The 20,227-nt window shown below is 47.8% G+C and overlaps 1 long non-coding RNA gene across 1 annotated transcript in view; it reads right to left on the bottom strand.

Annotated features, from left to right (window-relative positions):
- Positions 1-18,913, bottom strand: part of LOC135051244 (uncharacterized) — an 84,364-nt gene extending 65,451 nt beyond the window's left edge. Inside the window, exon 1 of the long non-coding RNA XR_010242127.1 lies at positions 18,758-18,913. This is a non-coding gene — a long non-coding RNA (uncharacterized LOC135051244). The remainder of the gene's footprint in view (positions 1-18,757) is intronic.
- Between the last annotated feature and the right edge of the window lie 1,314 nt (positions 18,914-20,227).

The raw sequence follows: 20,227 nt of genomic DNA, 5'->3' as shown, positions 1-20,227 counted from the left end.
GTATATATATAGTAGGCAGGACAGTGCATAATTTTGCTGACCACCAGTATATAATATATAGCAGTACGGTACAGTAGGCCACTGCTCTACCTACCTCTGTGTCGTCAAGTATACTATCCCATCCATACCTGTGGTGCATTTAAGTTTTGCACAGTATATATATAGTAGGAGGACAGTGCATCATTTTGCTGACCACCAGTATATAATATATAGCAGTATGGTACAGTAGGCCACTGCTCTACCTACCTATGTGTCGTCAAGTATACTATCCATCCATACCTGTGGTGCATTTAAGTTTTGCACAGTATATATATAGTAGGAGGACAGTGCATAATTTTGCTGACCACCAGTATATAATATATAGCAGTACGGTACAGTAGGCCACTGCCCTACCTACCTCTGTGTCATCAAGTATACTATCCATCCATTCCTGTGGTGCATTTCAGTTGTGCGCAGTATATATAGTAGTAGGCCATTGCTATTGATATATTACTGGCATATAATTCCACACATTAAAAAATGGAGAACAAAAATGTGGAGGGTAAAATAGGGAAAGATCAAGATCCACTTCCACCTCGTGCTGAAGCTGCTGCCACTAGTCATGGTCGAGACGATGAAATGCCATCAACGATGCCCAATGTCATAGTAGAGAGCATGTAAAATCCAAAAAAATAAAGCTCAGTAAAATGACCCAAAAATCTAAATCAAAATCGTCTGAGGAGAAGCGTAAACTTGCCAATGTGCCATGAACGACACGGAGTGGCAAGGAACGGCTGAGGGCCTGGCCTATGTTCATGGCTAGTGGTTCAGCTTCACATGAGGATGGAAGCACTCATCCTCCTGCTAGAAATCTTAAAAGAGTTAAGATGGCAAAAGCACAGCAAAGAACTGTGCGTTCTTCTAAATCACAAATCCCCAAGGAGAGTCCAATTGTGTCGGTTGCGATGCCTGACCTTCCCAACACTGGACGGGAAGAGGTGGCGCCTTCCACCATTTGCACGCTCCCTGCAAGTGCTGGAAGGAGCACCCGCAGTCCAGTTCCTGATAGTCAAATTGAAGATGTTACTGTTGAAGTACACCAGGATGAGGATATGGGTGTTGCTGGCGCGGAAATTGACAAGGAGGATTCTGATGGTGAGGTGGTTTGTTTAAGTCAGGTTCCCCGGGGAGACACCTGTTGTCTGTGGGACGAAAATGGCCATTGACATGCCTGGTCAAAATACAGAAAAAAAAATCACCTCTTCGGTGTGGAATTATTTCAACAGAAATGCGGACAACTGGTGTCAAGCCGTGTGTTGCCTTTGTCAAGCTGTAGTAAGTAGGGGTAAGGACGTTAACCACCTAGGAACATCCTCCCTTATACGCCACCTGGAGCACATTCTTTAGAAGTCATTGACAAGTTCAAAAACTTCGGGTGACAGCGGAAGCAGCCCACTGCCAACTAAATCCCTTCCTCTTGTAACCAAGCTCCTGCAAACCACACCACCATCTCCCTCAGTGTCAATTTCCTCCTTAGACAGGAAAGCCAATAGTCCTGCAGGCCATGTCACTGTCAAGTCTGACGAGTCCTCTCCTGCCTGGGATTCCTCCAATGCATCCTTGAGTGTAACGCGTACTGCTGCTGGCGCTGCTGTTGTTGCTGCTGGGAGTCGATCGTCATTCCAGAGGGGAAGTCGGAAGACCACTTGTACTACTTCCAGTAAGCAATTGACTGTCCAACAGTCCTTTGCGAGGAAGATGAAATATCACAGCAGTCATCTTGCTGCAAAGCGGATAACTCAGGTCTTGGCAGCTGTGGTGGTGTTAAACGTGTATCCGGTATCCACCGTTAATTCACAGGGAATTAGAGAGTTGATTGAGGTACTGTGACCCCGGTACCAAATACCATCTAGGTTCCATTTCTCTAGGCAGGTGATACCGAGAATGTACACAGACCTCAGAAAAAGAGTCACCAGTGTCCTAAAAAATGCAGTTGTACCCAATGTCCACTTAACCACGGACATGTGGACAAGTGGAGCAGGGCAGACTCAGGACTATATGACTGTGACAGCCCACTGTGTAGATGTATTGCCTCCCGCAGCAAGAACAGCAGCGGCGGCACCAGTAGCAGCATCTCGCAAACGCCAACTCGTTCCTAGGCAGGCTACGCTTTGTATCACCGCTTTCCATAAGAGGCACACAGCTGACAACCTCTTACGGAAACTGAGGAACATCATCGCAGAATGGACTCTGCCCAATTGGACTCTCCTGGGGATTTGTGACATTGGACAACGCCACCAATATTGTGCGTGCATTACATCTGGGCAAATTCCAGCACGTCCCATGTTTTGCACATACAGTATATTGAATTTGTTGGTGCAGAATTATTTAAAAAACGACAGGGGCGTGCAAGAGATGCTGTCGGTGGCCCGAAGAATTGCGGGCCACTTTCGGCATTCAGCCACCGCGTGCCGAAGTCTGGAGCACCAGCAAACACTCCTGAACCTGCCCTGCCATCATCTGAAGCAAGAGGTGGTAACGAGGTGGAATTCATATAGAGGGGCTATATGCCTCAGAGGATGGAGGAGCAGCAAAAGGCCATTCAAGCCTATACAGCTACCTATGATATAGGCAAAGGAGGGAGAATGCACCTGACTCAAGCGCAGTGGAGAATGATTTCAACGTTGTGCAAGGTTCTGCAACCCTTTAAACTTGCCACACGTTAAGTCAGTTCAGACACTGACAGCCTGAGTCAGGTCATTCCCCTCATCAGGCTTTTGCAGAAGAAGCTGGAGAGATTGAAGGAGGAGCTAAAACAGAGCGATTCCGCTAGGCATGTGGGACTTGTGGATGGAGCCCTTAATTAGCTTAACCAGGATTCACGGGTGGTCAATCTGTTGAAATCAGAGCACTACATTTTGGCCACAGTGCTCGATCCTAGATTTTCCACAATATTATTTTTAGTCCTAAAATTTGCACCGAGGTTGCTGTATGACTAAGCTAAGCGACCCAAGTGGGCGGCACAAACACCTGGCCCATCTAGGAGTGGCACTGCAGTGTCAGACAGGATGGCACTTAAAAAAATAGTCCCCAAACAGCACATGATGAAAAGAAAAGAGAAAAAGAGGTGCACTGTAGTCGCTGGATGGCTAAGCTAAGCGACACAAACACCTCAATATCACAGGAAATATTTGTTCTAATCAATGGTATTATTGGTCCAAATCACTGGAGGAAAATGACAAAATCACTGGAATTAAATGGCAGTAATGTCAGGAATTATATCAAATGGCAGTACCACTGGACATATACGGAAGTGTCAGACAGGATGGCACTTAAAAAATAGTCCCCAAACAGCACATGATGCAAAGAAAAGAGAAAAAGAGGTGCACTGTGGTCGCTGGATGGCTAAACTAAGCGACACAAACACCTCAATATCACAGGAATTATTTGTTGTAATTAATGGTATTATTGGTCGAAATCACTGGAAAAAAATGACAAAATCACAGGAATTATTCATTGTAATCAATGGTATTATTGGTCCAAATCACTGGAAGAAAATGACAAAATCACAGGAATTATTCGTTCTAATCAATGGTATTATCGGTCCAAATCACTGGAAGAAAATGACAAAATCACAGGAATTATTTGGCAAGATCATTGTAATTAATAATTATAAATCACTGATATTAATTGGTAAAATCTCGCTATCGCCTGCCTAGTGAAGTGAAATCTAGATGGGATTTTGTACCGGGGACACAATAACTTCATCAATTGTCTAAATCCCAATGCACTAATGGCGGACAACGGGTGAACGTCTAACAGCGCACTGATTATATTGAGAACTGATTATACTGATCACTGATTATACTGAGCACTGATTTTACTGAGCACTGATTATACTGAACACTGATTATACTGAACACTGATTTTACTGAGCACTGATTATACTGATCACTGATTTTACTGAGCACTGATTATACTGAGCACTGATTTTACTGAGCACTGATTATACTGATCACTGATTTTACTGAGCACTGATTTTACTGAGCACTGATTTTACTGAGCACTGATTATACTGATCACTGATGATACTACGGAGAACTGACACTGAGCAGCGAGAACAGCACTGGACTATTGTACTGTAGTATACTGGTCACCACAATGCAGCACTGACACTGAGCACAGATATTAAGCACTGATCAGGATACTAGAAGTGACACGGTGCAGCAAGATAACGCTATGGCCTACTGTACTGTACTACTATGTGCTGGTGGTCACCACAATGCAGCACTGTACTGCTATATATACTGCTCCCAAAAATGCAGCACAGATATGGAATGGATACTTGCAGTGACACAGAGCTGCAAGATACAGCAATGGCCTACTGTACTGTACAACTATATACTGTTGGTCACCAAAACGCTGCACTGTACTACTTTATATACTGCTCACAAAAATGCAGCACAGATATGGAATGGATACTTGCAGTGACACAGAGCTGCAAGATACATCAATGGCCTACTGTACAACTATATACTGTTGGTCACCAAAATGCTGCACTGTAATACAATATATACTGCTCACAAAAATGCAGCACAGATATGGAATGGATGCTTGCAGTGACACAGAGCTGCAAGATACAGCAATGGCCTACTGTACTGTACAACTATATACTGTTGGTCACCAAAATGCTGCACTGTAACACAATATATACTGCTCACAAAAATGCAGCACAGATATAGAATGGATACTTGCAGTGACACGGAGCTGCAAGATACAGCAATGGCCTACTGTACTGTACAACTATATACTGTTGGTCACCAAAATGCAGCACACTGAGCACAGATATTTGCAGCACACTGAGCACAGATATGGAGCTTTTCAGGCAGAGAATGTAGATATTTGCAGCACACTGAGCACAGATAGTTGCAGCACACTGAGCACAGATATGGAGCTTTTCAGGCAGAGAACTTAGATATTTGCAGCACACTGAGCACAGATATCTGCAGCACACTGAGCACAGATATTTGCAGCACACTGAGCACAGATATGAGCTTTTCAGGCAGAGAACGTAGCCACGTCTTCTCCGTTTAATCTCCAATGCACGAGTGAAAATGGCGGCGACGCGCGGCTCTTTATATAGAATCCGAATCTCTCGAGAATCCTGCGTTCGGGTTAACCGAGCAAGGCGGGAAGATCCGAGGCTGCCTCGGACCCGTGTAAAATAGGTGAAGTTCGGGGGGGGTTCGGATCTCAACCAACCGAACCCGCTCATCTCTGGTTTAGAGGGATCGGTGAGATCACATCCCTTTTTCCAAAGCACACTGTCCCTTTGTAAAATATGGAAGGCCACAAATTTATAGTTTGCAGGGGGGCGCCGAACACCTTAGCACCAGCCCTGGCTACAGTAATCTTCAGTCAAAGCCCACAAGCTTATCTTCATGTGGCCACATTGTTACACCGAATTTTGGGTGTCATTCAGACCTGATTGCACGCTAGCGTTTTTTGCAGCGCTGCGATCAGGTCAGAACTTTGCATGCATATGCACCGCAATACGCAGGCGCATTGCACAGGTACAAAGCGGATCGTTGCTGTATGATGGATTTCACGAAGAATCCATTTGCACAGCCGATCACAAGGAGACTGACAGGAAGAAGGCATTTGTGGGTGTCAACTGACCGTTTTCTGGGAGTGGTTGGAAAAACGCAGGCGTGTCCAAGCGTTTGCAGGGCAGGTGTCTGACGTCAATTCCGGCCCCGGCAGGCTGAAGGGATTGCAGCTGCTAAGTAAGTTCTGGACAACTCAGAAACTGCACAAAATTTAGTTGTAACTCTCGGCTGCACATGCGTTCGCACATTTGCACAGCTAAAATACACTCCCCTGTATGTGGCGACTATCTGATCGCAGCGATGCAAAAAACTGCTAGCGAGCGATCAGGTCTGAATAACCCCCTTTGAGTTGAAGATATCTGAAAAGGTAAAACGCAATGATACATTTTGGTTCAGGCTGCACAGCGGTCAGCGGCATTGTACTCCGAGTCTCTTAATTAGTATCTTACAATTATTCAGTACAGAATACAATGAAAGTGTGCAGTATCTGCCAGAATCTGCTCCATTTCTTTATACAGTATATATAATGATACTCTGCTCCTGAATGGCTGCTAAAGTTATATGTTAAAGGCTGCGGGGCTGCCCATATTATGCTACTATTGAAAGCTGCTCTTTTAGGCTGTAACTGAGTCTGCACTCTGCCTATAATGCTTGCTGCCTATAATGCTTGATATAATGCTTGATAAGTATAAACAGATGAAGACATGCTCATCGTGGCTACATCTGCACTATATAAGCACTCTCGGTGCAGCTAGGTGTGCCAGCGTCTAGCCATTTGCAGCTCCCATTAATGCGAATAGAGTGCGTGCATGTCTAAGATACACTCACACCCCAGACGTACATGTGATCATGCCTAACAAGGTGCGATCATGGTAAGATGTAGCTACGACGAGCATGGCTACATCTGTATGTTGCTTCTTACTTTTTAACTTATAGTAACTGATGCTTTTCAAGCTGCACAGATTAATTCAATACAAAAAAGAAAAATTGCAATTTTTTCCACTTGCAAATTGGTGTGCTGGTCTTTTCTGTGCTAACTGGAGTTCTTTCATATGATATTTATGACCAAGTACCTATGAGATATTTATATTGTAGAGTCAGCAGCGTTTCTAGAGAGGAGGGGACCTGTGTGCAGACTCCATATGTGGGCCCCCTCTTCTCCCGTAGCCGTCACCAGTGGCAAACGCAGGATTTTCATGAGGGGGTTTCCGTGCGCGCGCGTGTATGTGTGTGTGTGCTCGTAATTGAGTAGCCAGCACACTGCACAAGGTGTGTGTGTGTGTGTGTGTGTGTGTGTGTGTGTGTGTGTGTGTGTATGTATGTATGTATGTATGTATATATATATACATATAATAAGAATTTACTCACCGGTAATTCTATTTCTCGTAGTCCGTAGTGGATGCTGGGACTCCGTAAGGACCATGGGGAATAGCGGCTCCGCAGGAGACTGGGCACAACTAAAATAAAGCTTTAGACTAACTGGTGTGCACTGGCTCCTCCCACTATGACCCTCCTCCAGACTTCAGTTAGGATACTGTGCCCGGAAGAGCTGACACAATAAGGAAGGATTTTGAATCCCGGGTAAGACTCATACCAGCCACACCAATCACACCGTATAACTCGTGATACAATACCCAGTTAACAGTATGATAACAACTGAGCCTCTCAACAGATGGCTCAACAATAACCCTTTAGTTAAACAATAACTATATACAAGTATTGCAGACAATCCGCACTTGGGATGGGCGCCCAGCATCCACTACGGACTACGAGAAATAGAATTACCGGTGAGTAAATTCTTATTTTCTCTGACGTCCTAAGTGGATGCTGGGACTCCGAAAGGACCATGGGGATTATACCAAAGCTCCCAAACGGGCGGGAGAGTGCGGATGACTCTGCAGCACCGAATGGGCAAACTCTAGGTCCTCCTCAGCCAGGGTGTCAAACTTGTAGAATTTAGCAAATGTGTTTGACCCCGACCAAGTAGCTGCTCTGCAAAGTTGTAAAGCCGAGACCCCTCGGGCAGCCGCCCAAGAAGAGCCCACCTTCCTCGTGGAATGAGCTTTCACTGATTTAGGATGCGGCAGTCCAGCCGCAGAATGTGCAAGCTGAATCGTACTACAGAACCAGCGAGCAATAGTCTGCTTTGAAGCAGGTGCACCCAACTTGTTGGGCGCATGCAGGATAAATAGCGAGTCAGTCTTTCTGACGCCAGCTGTCCTGGAAACATAAATTTTCAGGGCCCTGACTACGTCCAACAACTTGGAAGCCTCCAAGTCTTTAGTAGCCGCAGGCACCACAATAGGTTGGTTCAAATAAAAAGCTGATACCACCTTAGGGAGAAACTGGGGACGGGTCCTCAATTCTGCCCTATCCATATGAAAAATCAGATAAGGGCTTTTACATGACAAAGCCGCCAATTCTGATACACGCCTGGCCGAAGCCAAGGCCAACAACATGACCACTTTCCACGTGAGATATTTCAATTCCACGGTTTTAAGTGGCTCAAACCAATGAGACTTTAGGAAATCCAACACCACGTTGAGATCCCAAGGTGCCACTGGAGGCACAAAAGGGGGCTGAATATGCAGCACTCCCTTAACAAAAGTCTGAACTTCAGGCAGTGAAGCCAGTTCTCTTTGAAAGAAAATCGATAGAGCCGAAATCTGGACTTTAATGGAACCCAATTTTAGGCCCATAGTCACCCCTGACTGTAGGAAGTGCAGGAAACGGCCCAGCTGAAATTCTTCCGTTGGGGCCTTCCTGGCCTCACACCACGCAACATATTTTCGCCAAATGCGGTGATAATGGTTCGCGGTCACTTCTTTCCTAGCTTTAATCAGCGTAGGAATGACTTCCTCCGGAATGTCCTTTTCCTTCAGGATCCGGCGTTCAACCGCCATGCCGTCAAACGCAGCCCTGCTGCAGCAGGTCCTGTCTGAGCGGCAGAGGCCATGGGTCCTCTGAGATCATTTCTTGAAGTTCCGGGTACCAAGCTCTTCTTGGCCAATCCGGAACAATGAGTATAGTTCTTACTCCTCTTCTCCTTATTACCCTCAGTACCTTTGGTATGAGAGGAAGAGGAGGGAACACATAAACCGACCGGTACACCAACGGTGTCACTAGAGCGTCCACAGCTATCGCCTGAGGGTCTCTTGACCTGGCGCAATATCTTTCTAGCTTTTTGTTTAGGCGGGATGCCATCATGTCCACCTGTGGCCTTTCCCAACGGTTTACAATCAGTTGGAAGACTTCCGGATGAAGTCCCCACTCTCCCGGGTGGAAGTCGTGCCTGCTGAGGAAGTCTGCTTCCCAGTTGTCCACTCCCGGAATGAACACTGCTGACAGTGCTAACACGTGATTTTCCGCCCATCGGAGAATCCTTGTGGCTTCTGCCATCGCCGTCCTGCTTCTTGTGCCGCCCTGTCGGTTTACATGGGCGACTGCCGTGATGTTGTCTGACTGGATCAGTACCGGCTGGTTTTGAAGCAGGGGTTTTGCCTGACTGAGGGCATTGAAAATGGCCCTCAGTTCCAGAATATTTATGTGTAGGGAAGTCTCCTGACTCGACCATAGCCCTTGGAAGTTTCTTCCCTGTGTGACTGCCTCCCAGCCTCGAAGGCTGGCATCCGTGGTCACCATTACCCAGTCCTGTATGCCGAATCTGCGGCCCTCTTGAAGATGAGCACTTTGCAGCCACCACAGCAGAGACACCCTGGTCCTTGGAGACAGGGTTATCAGCCGATGCATCTGAAGATGCGATCCGGACCACTTGTCCAACAGGTCCCACTGAAAGGTTCTTGCATGGAACCTGCCGAATGGAATTGCTTCGTAGGAAGCTACCATCTTTCCCAGGATCCGCGTGCAGTGATGCACCGACACCTGTTTTGGTTTTAGGAGGCCTCTGACTAGAGATGACAGCTCCTTGGCCTTCTCCTCCGGGAGAAACACTTTTTTCTGTTCTGTGTCCAGAACCATCCCCAGGAACAGTAGACGTGTCGTAGGGACCAGCTGTGACTTTGGAATATTTAGAATCCAGCCGTGCTGTTGTAGCACCTCCCGAGATAATGCTACCCCGACCAACAACTGCTCCCTGGACCTCGCCTTTATCAGGAGATCGTCCAAGTACGGGATAATTAAAACTCCCTTCTTTCGAAGGAGTATCATCATTTCGGCCATTACCTTGGTAAATACCCTCGGAGCCGTGGATAGACCAAACGGCAACGTCTGGAATTGGTAATGACAATCCTGTACCACAAATCTGAGGTACTCCTGGTGAGGATGGTAAATGGGGACATGCAGGTAATCATCCTTGATGTCCAGTGATACCATGCAATCCCCCTCGTCCAGGCTTGCAATAACCGCCCTGAGCGATTCCATCTTGAACTTGAATTTTTTTATATATGTGTTCAAGGATTTCAAGTTTAAAATGGGTCTCACCGAACCGTCCGGTTTCGGTACCACAAACATTGTGGAATAGTAACCCCGTCCTTGTTGAAGTAGGGGCACTTTGACTATCACCTGCTGGGAATACAGCTTGTGAATTGCCTCTAGCACTGCCTCCCTGCCCGAGGGAGTTGTTGGCAAGGCAGATTTGAGGAAACGGCGGGGGGGGGGGGTGGGGGGGGGGGGGGGGGGGGACGTCTCGAATTCCAGCTTGTACCCCTGAGATACTACTTGAAGGATCCAGGGATCCACCCGTGAGCGAGCCCACTGATTGCTGAAGTTTTTGAGAGGGGCCACAACCGTACATGGCTCCGCCTGTGGAGCCCCAGCGTCATGCGGTGGACTTGGAGGAAGCGGGGGAGGACTTTTGCTCCTGGGAACTGGCTGTATGCTGCAGCTTTTTCCCTCTGCCTCTGGGCAGAAAGGACGCGCCTTTAACCCGCTTGCCCTTATGGGGCCGAAAGGACTGTACCTGATAATACGGTGCTTTCTTTGGCTGTGAGGGAACATGGGGTAAAAAATTGTAGACTTCCGAGCTGTTGCTGTGGAAACGAGGTCCGAGAGACCATCCCCGAACAACTCCTCACCCTTATAAGGCAAAACTTCCATGTGCCTTTTAGAATCTGCATCACCTGTCCACTGCCGATTCCATAACCCTCTCCTGGCAGAAATGGACATTGCACTTATTTTAGATGCCAGCCGGCAAATATCCCTCTGTGCATCTCTCATGTATAAGACTGCGTCTTTAATATGCTCTACGGTTAGCAATATAGTGTCCCTGTCTAGGGTATCAATATTTTCCGACAGGGAATCTGACCACGCAGCTGCAGCACTGCACATCTATGCTGAAGCAATAGCTGGTCTCAGTATAATACCTGTGTGTGTATATACAGACTTCAGGATAGCCTCCTGCTTTCTATCAGCAGGTTCCTTTAGGGCGGCCGTATCCGGAGACGGTAGTGCCACCTTCTTTGACAAGCGTGTGAGCGCTTTATCCACCCTAGGGGATGCTTCCCAACGTGACCTATCCTCTGGCGGGAAAGGGTACGTCATTAGTAACCTTTTAGAAATTACCAGTTTCTTATCGGGGGAAGCCCACGCTTCTTCACACACTTCATTTAATTCCTCAGATGGAGGAAAAAATAAGAATTTACTTACCGATAATTCTATTTCTCGGAGTCCGTAGTGGATGCTGGGGTTCCTGAAAGGACCATGGGGAATAGCGGCTCCGCAGGAGACAGGGCACAAAAAGTAAAGCTTTTCCAGATCAGGTGGTGTGCACTGGCTCCTCCCCCTATGACCCTCCTCCAGACTCCAGTTAGGTACTGTGCCCGGACGAGCGTACACAATAAGGGAGGATTTTGAATCCCGGGTAAGACTCATACCAGCCACACCAATCACACCGTACAACTTGTGATCTAAACCCAGTTAACAGTATGATAACAGAGGAGCCTCTGAAAGATGGCTCCCTAAACAATAACCCGAATTAGTTAACAATAACTATGTACAAGTATTGCAGATAATCCGCACTTGGGATGGGCGCCCAGCATCCACTACGGACTCCGAGAAATAGAATTATCGGTAAGTAAATTCTTATTTTCTCTATCGTCCTAGTGGATGCTGGGGTTCCTGAAAGGACCATGGGGATTATACCAAAGCTCCCAAACGGGCGGGAGAGTGCGGATGACTCTGCAGCACCGAATGAGAGAACTCCAGGTCCTCCTTTGCCAGGGTATCAAATTTGTAGAATTTTACAAACGTGTTCTCCCCTGACCACGTAGCTGCTCGGCAGAGTTGTAATGCCGAGACCCCTCGGGCAGCCGCCCAAGATGAGCCCACCTTCCTTGTGGAATGGGCCTTAACAGATTTAGGCTGTGGCAGGCCTGCCACAGAATGTGCAAGTTGAATTGTGTTACAAATCCAACGAGCAATCGACTGCTTAGAAGCAGGCGCACCCAACTTGTTGGGTGCATACAGTATAAACAGCGAGTCAGATTTTCTGACTCCAGCCGTCCTTGAAATGTATATTTTTAAAGCTCTGACAACGTCCAACAACTTGGAGTCCTCCAAGTCGCTTGTAGCCGCAGGCACTACAATAGGCTGGTTCAGGTGAAACGCTGATACCACCTTAGGGAGAAAATGCGGACGCGTCTGCAGCTCTGCCCTATCCGAATGGAAAATTAAATAAGGGCTTTTATAAGATAAAGCCGCCAGTTCAGATACTCTCCTGGCGGACGCCAGGGCCAGTAACATAGTCACTTTCCATGTGAGATATTTCAAATCCACATTTTTTAGTGGTTCAAACCAATGGGATTTGAGGAAATCTAAAACTACATTTAGATCCCACGGTGCCACCGGAGGCACCACAGGAGGCTGTATGTGCAGTACTCCTTTGACAAAAGTCTGGACCTCAGGAACTGAGGCCAATTCTTTTTGGAAGAATATTGACAGGGCCGAAATTTGAACCTTAATAGATCCCAATTTGAGACCCATAGACAATCCTGATTGCAGGAAATGTAGGAAACGACCCAGTTGAAATTCCTCCGTCGGAGCACTCCGATCCTCGCACCACGCAACATATTTCCGCCAAATGCGGTGATAATGCTTCGCGGTGACTTCCTTTCTTGCCTTAATCAAGGTAGGAATGACTTCTTCTGGAATGCCTTTTCCTTTTAGGATCTGGCGTTCAACCGCCATGCCGTCAAACGCAGCCGCGGTAAGTCTTGGAATAGACACGGTCCCTGCTGAAGCAGGTCCTGTCTTAGAGGTAGAGGCCACGGATCGTCCGTGACCATCTCTTGAAGTTCCGGGTACCAAGACCTTCTTGGCCAATCCGGAGCCACTAGTATCGTTCTTACTCCGCTTTGCCGTATGATTCTCAATACCTTTGGTATGAGAGGCAGAGGAGGAAACACATACACCGACTGGTACACCCAAGGTGTTACCAGCGCGTCCACAGCTATTGCCTGCGGATCTCTTGACCTGGCGCAATACCTGTCCAGTTTTTTGTTGAGGCGAGACGCCATCATGTCCACCATTGGTCTTTCCCAACGGTTTATTAGCATGTGGAAAACTTCTGGATGAAGTCCCCACTCTCCCGGGTGAAGATCGTGTCTGCTGAGGAAGTCTGCTTCCCAGTTGTCCACTCCCGGGATGAACACTGCTGACAGTGCTATCACGTGATTCTCCGCCCAGCGAAGGATCCTGGCAGCTTCTGCCATTGCACTCCTGCTTCTTGTGCCGCCCTGTCTGTTTACATGGGCGACTGCCGTGATGTTGTCCGACTGGATCAACACCGGTCTTTCTTGAAGCAGAGGTTCCGCCTGGCTTAGAGCATTGTAGATTGCTCTTATTTCCAGAATGTTTATGTGAAGAGACTTTTCCAGGCTCGACCACACTCCCTGGAAGTTTCTTCCTTGTGTGACTGCTCCCCAGCCTCTCAGGCTGGCGTCCGTGGTCACCAGGATCCAATCCTGTATGCCGAATCTGCGGCCCTCCAATAGATGAGCCCTCTGCAACCACCACAGAAGAGATACCCTTGTCCTTGGAGACAGGGTTATCCGCAGGTGCATCTGAAGATGCGTGCATTGATGTACAGACACCTTTCCTGGTTTTAGGAGATTCCTGACCAGGTCGGATAACTCCTTGGCTTTTTCCTCGGGAAGAAAAACCTTTTTCTGAACCGTGTCCAGAATCATCCCTAGGAACAGCAGACGAGTTGTCAGCATTAATTTGGATTTTGGAATATTCAGAATCCATCCGTGCTGCTTTAGCACCTCTTGAGATATTGCTAATCCCATCTCTAGCTGTTCTCTGGACCTTGCCCTTATTAGGAGATCGTCCAAGTATGGGATAATTAATACGCCTTTTCTTCGAAGAAGAATCATCATCTCGGCCATTACCTTTGTAAAGACCCGAGGTGCCGTGGACAAACCAAACGGCAGCGTCTGAAACTGATAGTGACAGTTTTGTACAACGAACCTGAGGTACCCCTGGTGTGAGGGGTAAATTGGAACGTGGAGATACGCATCCTTGATGTCCAAGGATACCATAAAGTCCCCTTCTTCCAGGTTCGCTATCACTGCTCTGAGTGACTCCATCTTGAACTTGAACTTCTTTATGTACAGGTTCAAGGACTTCAGATTTAGAATAGGCCTTACCGAGCCATCCGGCTTCGGTACCACAAATAGAGTGGAATAATACCCCTTCCCTTGTTGTAGAAGAGGTACCTTGACTATCACCTGCTGAGAGTACAGCTTGTGAATGGCTTCCAAAACCGTCTCCCTTTCGGAAGGGGACGTTGGTAAAGCCGACTTCAGGAAACGGCGAGGTGGATCTGTCTCTAATTCCAACCTGTACCCCTGAGATATTATCTGCAGGATCCAGGGATCTACCTGCGAGTGAGCCCACTGCGCGCTGTAATTTTTGAGACGACCTCCCACCGTCCCCGAGTCCGCTTGAGAAGCCCCAGCGTCATGCTGAGGCTTTTGTAGAAGCCGGGGAGGGCTTCTGTTCCTGGGAAGGAGCTGCCTGTTGCTGTTTCTTCCCTCGACCTCTGCCTCGTGGCAGATATGAATAGCCCTTTGCTCTCTTATTTTTAAAGGAACGAAAGGGCTGCGGTTGAAAAGTCGGTGCCTTTTTCTGTTGGGGAGTGACTTGAGGTAGAAAGGTGGATTTCCCGGCTGTAGCCGTGGCCACCAAATCTGATAGACCGACTCCAAATAACTCCTCCCCTTTATACGGCAAAACTTCCATATGCCGTTTTGAATCCGCATCGCCTGTCCACTGTCGCGTCCATAAAGCTCTTCTGGCCGAAATGGACATAGCACTTACCCGTGATGCCAGTGTGCAGATATCCCTCTGTGCATCACGCATATAAAGAAATGCATCCTTTATTTGTTCTAACGACAGTAAAATATTGTCCCTGTCCAGGGTATCAATATTTTCAATCAGGGACTCTGACCAAACTACCCCAGCACTGCACATCCAGGCAGTCGCTATAGCTGGTCGTAGTATAACACCTGCATGTGTGTATATACTTTTTTGGATATTTTCCATCCTCCTATCTGATGGATCTTTAAGTGCGGCCGTCTCAGGAGAAGGTAACGCCACTTGTTTTGATAAGCGTGTTAGCGCCTTGTCCACCCTAGGAGGTGTTTCCCAGCGCTCCCTAACCTCTGGCGGGAAAGGGTATAATGCCAATAATTTCTTTGAAATTATCAGCTTTTTATCAGGGGCAACCCACGCTTCATCACACACGTCATTTAATTCTTCTGATTCAGGAAAAACTATAGGTAGTTTTTTCACACCCCACATAATACCCTGTTTAGTGGTACCTGTAGTATCAGCTAAATGTAACGCCTCCTTCATTGCCAAAATCATATAACGTGTGGCCCTACTGGAAAATACGGTTGATTCGTCACCGTCACCACTGGAATCAGTGCCTGTGTCTGGGTCTGTGTCGACCGACTGAGGCAAAGGGCGTTTTACAGCCCCTGACGGTGTTTGAGGTGCCTGGACAGGCACTAATTGATTGTCCGGCCGCCTCATGTCGTCAAACGACTGCTTTAGCGTGTTGACACTATCCCGTAATTCCATAAATAAAGGCATCCATTCTGTTGTCGACCCCCTAGGAGGTGACATCCCCATATTTGGCAATTGCTCCGCCTCCACACCAATATCGTCCTCATACATGTCGACACACACGTACCGACACACAGCAGACACACAGGGAATGCTCTAAACGAAGACAGGACCCACTAGCCCTTTGGGGAGACAGAGGGAGAGTCTGCCAGCACACACCAAAAAGCGCTATATATGACAGGGATAGCCTTATAATAAGTGCTCCCTTATAGCTGCTTTATATATATCAAGATATTGCCATTAAATTTGCCCCCCCTCTCTGTTTTACCCTGTTTCTGTAGTGCAGTGCAGGGGAGAGACCTGGGAGCCGTCCTGACCAGCGGAGCTGTGAGAGGAAATGGCGCCGTGTGCTGAGGAGATAGGCCCCGCCCCTTTTTCGGCGGGCTCGTCTCCCGCTATTTTGTGAATACAGGCAGGGGTTAAATATCTCCATATAGCCTCTGGGGGCTATATGTGAGGTATTTTTAGCCTTTATATAGGTTTACATTTGCCTCCCAGGGCGCCCCCCCCCAGTGCCCTGCACCCTCAGTGACTGCGTGTGAAGTGTGCTGAGAGGAAAATGGCGCACAGCTGCAGTGCTGTGCGCTACCTTTAGAAGACTGCAGGAGTCTTCAGCCGCCGATTCTGGACCTCTTCTTACTTCAGCATCTGCAAGGGGGCCGGCGGCGCGGCTCCGGTGACCATCCAGGCTGTACCTGTGATCGTCCCTCTGGAGCTGATGTCCAGTAGCCAAGAAGCCAATCCATCCTGCACGCAGGTGAGTTCACTTCTTCTCCCCTCTGTCCCTCGTTGCAGTGATCCTGTTGCCAGCAGGAATCACTGTAAAATAAAAAACCTAAGCTAAACTTTCTCTAAGCAGCTCTTTATGAGAGCCACCTAGAATTGCACCCTTCTCGGCCGGGCACAAAATCTAACTGGAGTCTGGAGGAGGGTCATAGGGGGAGGAGCCAGTGCACACCACCTGATCTGGAAAAGCTTTACTTTTTGTGCCCTGTCTCCTGCGGAGCCGCTATTCCCCATGGTCCTTTCAGGAACCCCAGCATCCACTAGGACGATAGAGAAACTACTGGTAGTTTTTTCTCTCCAAACATAATACCCTTTTTTGTGGTACCTGGGGTAACATCAGAAATATGCAACACATTTTTCATTGCCTCAATCATGTAACGTGTGGCCCTATTGGAAGTTACATTAGTCTCATCGTCGTCGACACTGGAGTCAGTATCCGTGTCGACATCTGTGTCTGCCATCTGAGGTAGCGGGCGTTTTAGAGCCCCTGATGGCTTTTGAGACGCCTGGGCAGGCACAGGCTGAGAAGCCGGCTGTCCCATATTTGGTATGTCGTCAAACCTTTTATGTAAGGAGTCGACACTGTCGCGTAATTCCTTCCACATAACCATCCACTCAGGTGTCGACCCCGCAGGGGGTGACATCACATTTATCGGCATCTGCTCCGCCTTCACGTAAGCCTCCTCATCAAACATGTCGACACAGCCGTACCGACACACCGCACACACACAGGGAATGCCCTGACAGAGGACAGGACCCCACAAAGCCCTTTGGGGAGACAGAGAGAGAGTATGCCAGCACACACCAGAGCGCTATAATAATACAGGGATTAACTGAATTATTTCCCCTTATAGCTGCTATATAAGTTATACTGCGCCTAAATTTAGTGCCCCCCCTCTCTTTTTTACCCTTAGTAGCTTGATACTGCAGGGGAGAGCCAGGGAGCGATCCTTCCAGCGGAGCTGTGAGGGAAAAATGGCGCCAGTGTGCTGTGGGAGTTAGCCCCGCCCCTTTTTCGGCTGACTTTTCTCCCGCTTTTTTCAGGAATTCTGGCAGGGGTAATTTATCACATATATAGCCCTGGGACTATATATTGTGATGATTTGCCAGCCAAGGTGTTTATATTGCTGCTCAGGGCGCCCCCCCCCCCCAGCGCCCTGCACCCATCAGTGACCGGAGTGTGAGGTGTGCATGAGGAGCAATGGCGCACAGCTGCAGTGCTGTGCGCTACCTTGTTGAAGACCGAGGTCTTCTGCCGCCGATTTTCCGGACCATTTCTTGCTTCTGGCTATGTAAGGGGGACGGCGGCGCGGCTCCGGGACCGAACGATCGAGGTCGGGTCCTGTGTTCGATCCCTCTGGAGCTAATGGTGTCCAGTAGCCTAAGAAGCCCAAACTATCTCCAGTCAGGTAGGTTCGCTTCTTCTCCCCTTAGTCCCTCGCTGCAGTGAGTCTGTTGCCAGCAGATCTCACTGTAAAATAAATAACCTAAAATATACTTTCTTTCTAGGAGCTCAGGAGAGCCCCTAGTGTGCATCCAGCTCAGCCGGGCACAAGATTCTAACTGAAGTCTGGAGGAGGGTCATAGTGGGAGGAGCCAGTGCACATCAGTTAGTCTAAAGCTTTCTTTTAGTTGTGCCCAGTCTCCTGCGGAGCCGCTATTCCCCATGGTACTTACGGAGTCCCAGCATCCACTTAAGACGTCAGAGAAATATACATATATATACATATATACACACATATACATACGTACATACACACACACACACACACACATACATACATATATACACACACACACACAGAACATCTGTACATAGACATACACACATACTGTACACAGCATACATGTGTACACACACAGTTTACATGCACACATCATACATACACACACACACACTATACATACTAACAGTATACATGCAAACATACAAACATAGTATACATGCACACAGCCACACACGCACAGTATACATGCACACAACACACACACACACACACACACACACACACACAGTACACATGCATACAGCATATATACATACACACACAGCATACATAGTTACACACTATACATGCACACAGCATACTGTACATACACACAGTACACATGCACACACAGTACACATGCATACAGCATATATACATACACACACTATATATGCACACAGCAAACATACAGTTACACACACACACTATACATGTACTTAGCATACATACATTAATACACACACACTATACATTTTACATAGCAATACACACATCCATTAACAATGAACAGAACCCCCTCCTCACCTTACACTACAGTGGGAGCCGAAAACAGCAGACACTGCCTCACGTAGCTCTGTCTCATGGCCCCTTGAACTGCCTGAGAGGAGCTGCGCGCTTCCGCTGCAGCTCCCCCTACAGGCAGCCAGCAGCGGCAGCAGCCAGGTTCACACTGTCACTCGGACAGTGTAAAGAGGAGGGAGCTGCTGCATAAGCTTCTCCTCATTTAAAAAAAAATAAGAATTTACTTACCGATAATTCTATTTCTCGGAGTCCGTAGTGGATGCTGGGGTTCCTGAAAGGACCATGGGGAATAGCGGCTCCGCAGGAGACAGGGCACAAAAAGTAAAGCTTTATGATCAGGTGGTGTGTACTGGCTCCTCCCCCTATGACCCTCCTCCAAGCCTCAGTTAGGATACTGTGCCCGGACGAGCGTACACAATAAGGAAGGATTTATGAATCCCGGGTAAGACTCATACCAGCCACACCAATCACACCGTACAACCTGTGATCTAAACCCAGTTAACAGTATGATAACAGAGGAGCCTCTGAAAGATGGCTCCCTACAACAATAACCCGATTTAGGTAACAATAACTATGTACAATTATTGCAGATAATCCGCACTTGGGATGGGCGCCCAGCATCCACTACGGACTCCGAGAAATAGAATTATCGGTAAGTAAATTCTTATTTTCTCTATCGTCCTAGGGGATGCTGGGGTTCCTGAAAGGACCATGGGGATTATACCAAAGCTCCCAAACGGGCGGGAGAGTGCGGATGACTCTGCAGCACCGAATGAGAGAACTCCAGGTCCTCCTTAGCCAGGGTATCAAATTTGTAGAATTTTACAAACGTGTTCTCCCCCGACCACGTAGCCGCTCGGCAGAGTTGTAATGCCGAGACCCCTCGGGCAGCCGCCCAAGAAGAACCCACCTTCCTTGTGGAGTGGGCATTTACCGATTTTGGCTGTGGCAGGCCTGCCACAGAATGTGCAAGCTGAATCGTACTACAAATCCAGCGCGCAATAGTCTGCTTAGACGCAGGAGCGCCCAACTTGTTGGGAGCATATAGTATAAACAGTGAGTCAGATTTCCTGACTCCAGCTGTCCTTGAAATGTATATTTTTAAAGCTCTGACAACGTCCAACAACTTGGAGTCCTCCAAGTCGCTTGTAGCCGCAGGCACTACAATAGGCTGGTTCAGATGAAATGCTGACACCACCTTAGGGAGAAAATGCGGACGAGTCCGCAGTTCTGCCCTGTCCGAATGGAAAATCAGATATGGGCTTTTGTAAGATAAAGCTGCCAGTTCTGACACTCTCCTGGCCGAAGCCAGGGCTAGTAGCATGGTCACTTTCCATGTGAGATATTTCAAATCCAAATTTTTTAGTGGTTCAAACCAATGAGATTTGAGAAAGTCCAAAACAACATTGAGATCCCACGGTGCCACTGGAGGCACCACAGGGGGCTGTATATGCAGTACTCCCTTAACAAAGG

This window comes from Pseudophryne corroboree, chromosome 2 (genome assembly GCF_028390025.1).
Source record: "Pseudophryne corroboree isolate aPseCor3 chromosome 2, aPseCor3.hap2, whole genome shotgun sequence".
NCBI classification, from domain to species: Eukaryota; Metazoa; Chordata; class Amphibia; order Anura; family Myobatrachidae; genus Pseudophryne; species Pseudophryne corroboree.
The sequence above is the reverse complement of the archived record's forward strand: the minus strand, read 5'-3'. Positions and strand labels throughout refer to the sequence as shown.